The sequence below is a fragment of the Astatotilapia calliptera genome, chromosome 20 (genome assembly GCF_964374335.1).
Source record: "Astatotilapia calliptera chromosome 20, fAstCal68.1, whole genome shotgun sequence".
Lineage (NCBI taxonomy): Eukaryota > Metazoa > Chordata > Actinopteri > Cichliformes > Cichlidae > Astatotilapia > Astatotilapia calliptera.
Genome location: NC_137441.1, coordinates 20833654 through 20843433, shown reverse-complemented (window position 1 = coordinate 20843433; position 9780 = coordinate 20833654).

The following is a 9780-nucleotide window of genomic DNA, read 5'->3' as shown; positions in this document are numbered from 1 at the left end:
AAGGAGCCAGGGATCAAACCACTAACCTTCTGATCAGTAGGTGACCTGCTCTACCTCCTGTGATACAGCCACCCATTGCTTATTTCTTTCAAAAAAAAAACAAAAAACAACATTACGCACCTATATCACAGTGTTATTAGAAAATAAACATTTTCTCTTTTGTTTTGAAAAAAAATGTACTGTGTCCATCTTAGACAAAACTATTATTCTTCATTACAGTTATATGCATGACATCTTAACATAAGCATAGAATAGGCATGTCAAGCATATGATAACCCTTTTTAAACTGAACACAGTCCAATCTTCCCTCTGAGATACTCAAACTTTTGTCTAGGCAGTGGTTTGGTTAACATGTCAGCCTTCATGTTTTCTGTACAGCAGTACTTCAGCTGGATTTGTCCATTTTGCACACATTCACGAATGTAGTGGTAACGAATGTCTATGTGCTTTGTTCTTGCATGATCGACTGGATTTTTTGCTCCTTGATTGTCCTCCAGGATCACTGTTGCTGTGGTCTCCATTCCAAGCTCAGTTAGTAGTCTTCTTAACCAAACTCCTTCTTGTGCAGCTTGGCTCAAAGCAATATACTCAGCCTCTGCAGTTGAAAGTGCAACTGTTGCTTGTTTCTATGCCAACTGACTGCACCTCCTGCAAGTAGAAAGCTGTTTCCAGTTGTAGAACGTCGATCGTCCTGATCACCTGTCCAATCAGCATCTGAATACCCAACCAAGGTTCCTGTTTCTGTCCTTTGATATTTGAGCCCCAGGTTTAGAGTTCCTTTCAAATATCTTAGGATTCTTTTCACAGCTGTCAGGTGTGTAGTGTTTGGGTTTGCATTGAACCTTGACACCACACTCACTGCTTGTGCAATATCTGGTCATGTGGCCATGGCAGCATGCAATAAACTTCCAACCATTGACTGATACATGCTTGGGTTTACAGGTTGACTGACATCATCACTCTTTCTTAATTTGACATTTGTGTCAGCTGGAGTTGCTGGATTGGCACTGTCCATTCCATACTTTTGTAGTATGTTTTCAATATACTGTCTCTGATGAAGCATAACATGGTTTTTGTCCTTGTCTTGGATCACTGAGATGCCCAGAATGTAGGATAGCTCACCCATGTCTTTAATTTTGTAGTGTTTCTTCAGAGTATCCTTTAAGGTCTTCATGCTCTCTGCTGATTCTGCAATCAAAATCAGATCATCAACATACACAGCCAATATTTCCAACTCCTGACCTGTTCTAACAAACACACACTGATCTGAAGTACTCTGTGTAAAACCAATACTTTTCATGAACTCTGTAAAAGCTTTGCTCCAGCAACGTGGAGACTGCTTCAGTCCATATATTGACTTGTTTAGTTTGCACACTAGATGTTCCTGCCCAGGTTTGATGTAACCCTCTGGCTGCTCCATGTAGATTTCCTCTTCCAGGTGTCCATTCAAGAATGCAGTCACAACATCCATTTGATGCACATTTAGATTGTTTTGCACAGCAAATGACAACAATGTACGAATTGAACCAAATCGTACAACTGGAGAGAATGTTTCATCATAGTCTGCACCATAAATCTGTGAATAGCCTTTGGCAACAAGTCTGCACTTGTATCTTTCCACTTGTCCATCACTGTGATGCTTAACTTTAAAGACCCACTTTGATCCAACTGCTTTGCGATCCTTTGGTAGATCCACTAAATCCCATGTGCCATTCTCTAGCAGTGACTCATATTCCAAATCAGCTGCTTCTTTCCACTCCTTTGCATTTGGACCTGACATAGCCTCTTCGAGTGTATTTGGTTCTGTGACACAACAGATGTTTGCATAATGATCAACTGTAGTTACAACAGCAAACTCCTCAAATCCATATCTCTTTGGAGGTCTTCTGATCCGCTGATCTCCTTTTGCAGCTTCACTGGCGACAGTCTCCTCAGTACTTGTTTGTCTTTCACCCGTGTGTAGTATCACCTCATTCCCCAAACCGAGATCTTTTTCACTTTGTTTGCATTTAAACTCTGTTTCATTGAAGACCACATCTCGTCGACTCAGTATTTTTCCTTTTTCCTCATCCCACAGCCAGGTAGCCTTTTGCATTGGTTGCATATCCCAGGAAACGAACTTTCACTGCCTTTTTGTCCAGCTTCTTTCTCTCTGTGTCTGAAACATGAGCATAAGCAATACAACCAAATACTTTCATAGGGCTAATGTCTGGGTTTTTTCCATACCATCTCTGATAGGGTGTTTCGTTCTTTAAAGCAGATGTTGGGAGCCTATTCTGTATGTAAGTTGCAGTAGCAACAGCTTCTGCCCAGAATATGTTTGGCAACTTTGCATGTGACAGCATGCTTCTAGCAGATTCCACTAGAGTTCTGTTTTTTCTCTCTGCAAACCAATTTTGCTGTGGTGTGTGTGGTACAGTCATTTCATGGTGGAAGCCTTGAGCTTTCAAATATTCTTGAAACTCTTTAGATGTGTATTCCCCACCATTGTCAGTTCTGAGTCTTATTACTCCCTGTCCACATTCATTTGAGAAGGTTCTTTCAAACTCTTTGAACTTGCTCGGGACTTCCGTTTTTCCTCTAATGAAATACACTTTACAACATCTGGAGTAGTCATTAATGAAAGTTACAAAGGACTTTTTTCCTCCTAGTGACTCAGTTTGAAAAGGACCACAAACGTCACTATGCACTAATTGCAACTTGCGTTTTGTTCGTATTTCTCCCACTGATTTGTAAGGTTTTCCTGATAATTTGCCCTCAACACAAGCTTCACAAAAAATGTCCTCCTCTTAACTCCTTTTACCAAGTTTTTGACTTTTTTCAGATTTGTAGTGTGACCTAGGCGCTGATGCCACATACTTGCTGGAACTGAAGCAGTTGACACTCCATGACAGGTTGTGCAGTTTCCCTCAATATCCAGCTGATACAAGCCGTCACATCTTTGTGTTCCCATTCCATGGAGAGCTCCATTCTTTCCTCTTATGTAGCAATGAGTCCTTTTGAACTTCACTGTGTTTCCCTTCTTGGCAGGTTCATTGATAATTTGGGAACATACAGCACATCATACATTGTGGCATCTTTTCCATTACTAACTCTGAATGACATTTTCATTGTTATGTTGCCCAGACCTAAAGCCTCAACTACTCTGCCATCACCGAGTTTTACTGTTTGTGGTTCTGAAAACTCTTGGTAGTCCTGTAGAGCTTCTTTATTTCTTTATTTCTTTAGACCGATGTGTGTTCTCTGATCAATAATTACCCATCTCTGTTTGCTGATACTCCCTCTCGCACTTCTGTCCTCGAACATGACATAGATGTAGGTGACCACCCTCCGATCAAACAACACGCTTATCGTGTGAACCCTACCAAACGTGCACTTTTTCAGCAAGAAGTTTCCTACCTGCTGGGAAATGGTCTTGCTGTCCCTAGTTCGAGTGCCTGGAGTTCCCCATGCCTTCTTGTGCCGAAGGAAGACAAAACTCCACGTTTTTGTAGTGATTTTCGCAAGGTGAACAGTGTGACCAAACCCGACTCCTACCCTCTTCCCCGCATGGAAGATTGTGTGGATAGGGTTGGCTCCGCAAAGTTTGTCACCAAACTGGATTTATTAAAGGGTTATTGGAAAGTTCCCCTCACTCCGCGTGCATCTGAAATTTCTGCTTTTGTCACTCCTGATCACTTCCTCCAATACACCGTCATGCCTTTTGGCCTTCGAAATGCCCCTGCCACATTCCAACGCCTTATGCACATTGTCTTAGGTGGTGTCACAAACTGTGAAGTGTACTTAGACGACATTGTAGCCTATTCAGAGACTTGGTCAGATCACCTTGGAACACTCACGGAGATTTTTGAAAGATTAAAAGAGGCATCCCTTACCCTAAATCTTGCCAAATGTGACTTTGGTAAGGCCACTGTGACTTATCTAGGGAAGCAGGTGGGTCAGGGACAGGTGCGCCCCCTGCTGGCTAAAATCCAGGCTATCCTAGATTTCCCTGTGCCTCGCACTAGACGTGAGCTTCGCCGGTTCCTTGGTATGGCCGGCTATTATCGTGGCTTCTGTAAGAATTTTGCAGATGTAGTTGCACCTCTCACCAGTCTCACAAGTGTATCAAAACCATTCGTATGGTCCCCCACCTGTCAGAATGCTTTTGAGTCTGCCAAAGCTCTCCTCTGCAGCACACCAGTACTTGCCGCTCCTGTTTTCACACATCCGTTTAAACTTGAGGTGGATGCCAGCGCCAACGGTGCAGGTGCGGTACTGTTGCAGGAGGATAGGCAGGGTGTTGATCACCCAATTGGTTACTTTTCGAAAAAATTCAACTCCCACCAACAGAAATACAGCACCATTGAAAAAGAAGCTCTCTCCCTATTGCTTGCTCTACAGCATTTCGAGGTCTATGTCGGTTCCAGTTCAGCACCTGTCATTGTTTACACAGACCACAACCCCCTCGTGTTTTTGACCCGAATGCGAAATTCTAACCAAAGGCTCATGAGATGGTCCCTCTTAGTACAGGATTTCAATCTGGAGATCCATCACAAGAAAGGGACAGAGAATGTACTGGCAGATGCGCTGTCACGTGGTTTTCGGAACCCCTAAGCGCCAAACATCTTTAGGGGAGATGTTTGGTCTTGGGAAGGGGGGTGTTATGGCCCTGTCCATAATCTGTTTTGGTGGCTGTTGTTGTCTGTTCCTTTAAGTCTTTGCAGGTCCCGGAGTGGATGAGCTGACGGCTGCTGATTGGTCCCCTGGCCATGTGATCTTCTTCAAATCCCTCACCAGCAGTTGTCCCGGGGCAGCCACTGACAGCAGCAGCAGACCTGACCCTGGCCTCCAAAACTTGAGACTTTTGTGCTTGTGATTTGTGCGGCTTCTCTGAGTTTTGTATATAGTGTGTATATTAGCTTTCATTGTACATATAGCACATTGTAAATAGCACTGCAACAGAAGGGGTGAGCTGCCGTATTGTTTTTCCTTGCACTGTTTTCTCCTGTTTATTTCAGTTAGGGAGTTAGGTGTAGCGCTTGTCTTTTGTTTGATGTTTGATTTCACATAGGGTTTTAGATAGCACCTCCTCCTGACTTAGCTTGTTTTGTTTGTTATTTTGGCCTTTGTTCACCCTGGAGCTTCATTTTTGCAGTGTAGATAATAAAACACGATTCACTAAGGAATTGGTTTCCCTCTGTGTATGGTTTTGGGGACCAGGGCGGGGCAGTCTTTTCAAACTTATGTTGCGTTCCTGTACCCCTAGACTGGGGCGTAACACATGTCATGTGTTTTGATGCTCCTGAATCAATTAACCATTCTTCTTGTTGTGCATCACTTTTACATGACTCATTTACAACAAAAGCTCCCTCATATGAGTCCTCTTTGTCCTATACACCATGCTTTTAGCCTTGTGGGCCTTGTATTTCTTTTTAATGCTTGGACAATCACGCTTGATATGTCCTTCCTTCCCACATTTGTAACATCTCCATGAGTCGGAGCTGTTTGCTCCCACTGTTTTTGATCCACTCTGTTCATTTCTATGCATCTGAGATGACATCGCTGATACACTACTGGACACAGTGGTGTTGTCAGTAAGCACTCGCTTTTGTTCCTCATTTATCAAGGCTTGTTGAACAAACTGTAATGTCAGACTGTCCATCTTTGTCTCCAAAGCAGTAACAACAGTTGCATAGCTGGGTGGCAAACTACCAAGAAGGGTGACAATTTGATCTTCCTCTTCAATTACAGAACCTATTGCCCCTAGCTGATCAGTAAGTTCCTTCATCCTCTTTAAATGATCATTGAGATGTTCTCCTTCCTTCATTTCACACCGGAAGTACTTCTTCTTCAGAAATAGCTTGTTAGCAACAGTATCTCTTTCAAACTGTGCTTTTAGCATCTCCCATGCTTCTTTGGGGGTCTTACAGTTTGTTATCAAGTACAATTGGGGTGTACTTACATTCAGTACCAGCACTGAAAATGCCTTTTCTTTCTTCCGTTCAAATTCAGCTCGTGCTTGGGCATTAGAGCAGTTAGCTGCTGATTCTATCTCCTGTACCATAGTACCCACAGTCCTTTTGCCTTCAACAGGTGCTCCAGTTGAAATTTCCACGTTGCCCAATTCTCCGGTCCGCTCAGCTTGTCAATAAACAGTCTATCTTCCATTGGGAATCCCACAATTCTGTTTATGACTCCCAAAAGAAAACGTGTTAACAGCTTCCCTTGGCGACCTCTGGGCCCATAACCTGATGTTTTTAACGAACACCTTTTATTGCTTTGCATTGCACAAACACACCAACAGAGGGCAATAATATCCCTTCAACATACATTGTAAAATTACTATTACAACAGGAATAAAACTTTCAACGGCTCCACTTACCAGAGTTTTGTGTGTGATGAGTCCTCTCAGGTTCTGTGCTTGATGTTCTCTGTACCATGAACGTTACTGTGTTTTTCCTCATCATGTAAATGATTTTCCCACTCATCCACCACAAGACAGGCCCCTCTGCTTAGCAGCTTGCCTGCTGTTTCTCTAGTTTTCCCTTGAGCACCTGCTCTCTCATAATAAACCCAGCTGTTGATTTTGGCAAAGCTGCACTTGGTTTTTTGCCTTATTGTTATTCTCTTCATGGCCAGTACAAGTTTTAGTTGCTGATAGAATGTCATTTGTCTTATCTGACATTACTCATTAATGAGAAATAAGAAGCAAAACAATATGTCAATCAAGTTAAATAATCTAGACTATATTGAGAATACCAGGCAAAGGGCAAAAGGTAATAGCAAAAATAACTAAAATCGAAACTGCAACCTTGTACAAATCAAATTTGCTGATTATTTTTAAACAGCTTAAAACAACTGATGGGAGAAATGAAAAAAGAACATTTTAGTAACTTAAATTGGGGTCAATCTGTAATCACAGGAGGGCTTAAGTAGAAGAAAATGGTTAATATCTCATACTGTTTAATTGTCGCAGTTTTGTCTTGGAGAAACGGAATAGTTAAAGATTTTTCTCTGTGTGGTCGCCTATTTAATCTTCAGACTGTAAGATGGCCCCACTTCATTCCAAATGGTAATGCTCAGCTATCAGTTTATTAAGGAGACACCATTTGAAGAAACTCATCACATATGAATGGTTTTGAGTAATAAAACACTGCAATGATGTAACATAACAGAGGCGAGTCTCAGGGTGGTGGTGGAAGTGAAGAAGATGAGGACTTGTGGTTCTCTGAGTGACAAGAATGAACTGACTGGGAGCGAGACTGAAAGGCAGAATAACAGAACAGAACTGAGATTTAAAGGACAAGGAATAGAGGCTTATTGATTCACAGAAGGCAGGCAAAAGCACTGTACCAGAGTGATGATGGCAGAGTTTCACATTATGGGAAAGACCAGGTGACAGAAAAGAAAGGATTATCAGCCTGAATGCCCAGGGATGCAAGCAAACGAGTGAAAAGACATATTCCTTATTTAACTTAACAAAAACTTTAATCCTGTAGGATGGGAGTATCCCTAACCGCAAGTCTACACTATCACAGTTACTGCTCATCGTTAGCGGTGATTTAGACCCAGTGTCTGTCTCTGTGTCCTTTTTGGGCAGTTAGCATAAATTAACTTTCATTTTAATAGTGACAGGGATAAAAACTGCATGTGTGGAGCCAAACCAGGCAAATATTAAAAAAAAAAAAAAAAAGCAAAGCAAAACCAAAATAATCCTTAAAAATGTTTTTATGATTTTGCCCCAAAATATGGTTTTATAAAGGCTTTTCCACTAGAAGCTACACTTCTAGCACCAGCTTTGATGTCACATCTCCATTTCATTGTCTTTGCTTAGACCTCACACGGTCTAAGCAAAGTCAGGCTCTGAGCCACATCTCCAGGAGTGTGGCTCCGAGCCTGACTAGCAATGAAGCAATGGCTGAGTGTTTTTGCACTCCTGTCAATAAATATCTGTGGACTGTCCGCGAATACAAGTTACTCAGCTACCAAAATGACTTTCTCAAGCATTACATGCACAATAAAACATGGACCAAATTCCAGGTATTTAATATAGTCTGTTGCCAAAAAACAAAATATTTATTTTTTATATATGAAATCAACTGTGCTCTAAGAGCAGTCCCAGAGCAGAACAGATTTAGACTACTTAATTAGATTAGATTACAGTTGTATTTTGAATGTAGCGATTCTGACTGGCGTGGGTTGGTGTTCACAGGTGAGTCTTAAGACAAGGCAACCAGTTGTCTTATGAAAAAGTAGTATTTATCTATTTTTTTCCAATTTAAAAGTACAACTGCTGTGAAGAAAAGACTACTGAGACAGAAAAATAAGCAGGCAGACCATTGGAAATTCACACTTTGCTCTGCTCTGTCTTTGTGACACATGGAGTAAATGAGCAGATGGTTCTCTGTGTGTGGTGTTCTCACTGTAATGCACAGAGGAACCTTGTGATGGGGATACAGTTTATGATTTATACTGACTTTATTCAAGCTGGTTATCACAACACCCTGCATTGATATGTCATGCTACATAGATTTATGTAACTATTGTTTGTTCTTCTGCAGGCAAGTGAACCAAAACACACCTCTGGATGTTTTAGGACTCGAATGATAGAAAGCATCAGACCTTCCTTCCACAAACCTAAACTAAACTAACCTAAAAAGAACAAGCCAAATGTGCTTTTTAAGCAATAACAACTTGTGCTGTGGCACCTTTTTTAATTCTATGAGTTATTTTTATCAGTATTCTCTCTCCCCAAGCATTCGCAGCAGATGGCCGCCCTTCGCTGAGCCTGGTTCTGCCAGAGGTTTCTTCCTGTTAAAGGGGAGTTTTTCCTTCCCACTTTTGCCAAAGTGCTTGGTCACAGGGGGTCATATCATTGTTGGGTTTTTCTCTGTATGTATTATTGTACGATCTACCTTACAATATAAAGCACCTTGAGGCAACTGTTGTTGTGATTTGACACTATATAAAGAAAATTTAATTGAATTAAAACTAGTGGTGATACTGTTTCCAAACCTTAATTGATGTGTGTTATTGTAGAGTTTTTACCTCACAGTATAAAGATGATGTGACTGTTAATGTGATTTGGCACTAAATAAATAACATTTAATTGACCAACATTGAATCTCTCTCACACACACACAAAATACTTGAGACATAAAATAATCAGCTGTTCAGCTTTTGTAATTAGAAGAAAAATGACATCTATGAATCAGTCCATAAAAAGATCATTATAAAAGAAAGAGAAAAAAAAAACAGTACCAAAAGAAAAAAAAAGACAATATGAATTTATAAAGTTGTCAAAGATTGAGAACTGATTAAAGAGCACAACAAGCAGGATTGCATATATACATTTACATGACAGCCACACTCCTCAACATCAGCAGAGTACATAACAATGCTATCAGAGAAAAGACACAGACAGGAGGAGAGTTTGTTTGTATAGAAAGGGCAGCATTCTTGTTATTCATTTCAAAATTAATGCAAAAATAAAAATATGAGTGCTGACATATTATAAATAAATAATGAATTTAATGTCAGTGAATAAAAATTAAATACAAGAGTTTTTATGCAAAGCTGCTTTGGCACATTTACAGACAGTATTGTGATCATTAGATTCAAATCAGGGACATTTTTAAAAATATTGCATGTTGTGCTAATTGAGCATCACCCTCAACATCCCAGTGTTCAACTTACTCTGTAAAAGGCTCTGTCACACCAGCATCTAAAACAGCCAAATGTGGGAGTAAAGAGTCTCCACAGAGCAAGGGTGGTTCTAGTTCCTCAATCAGTGAGTTT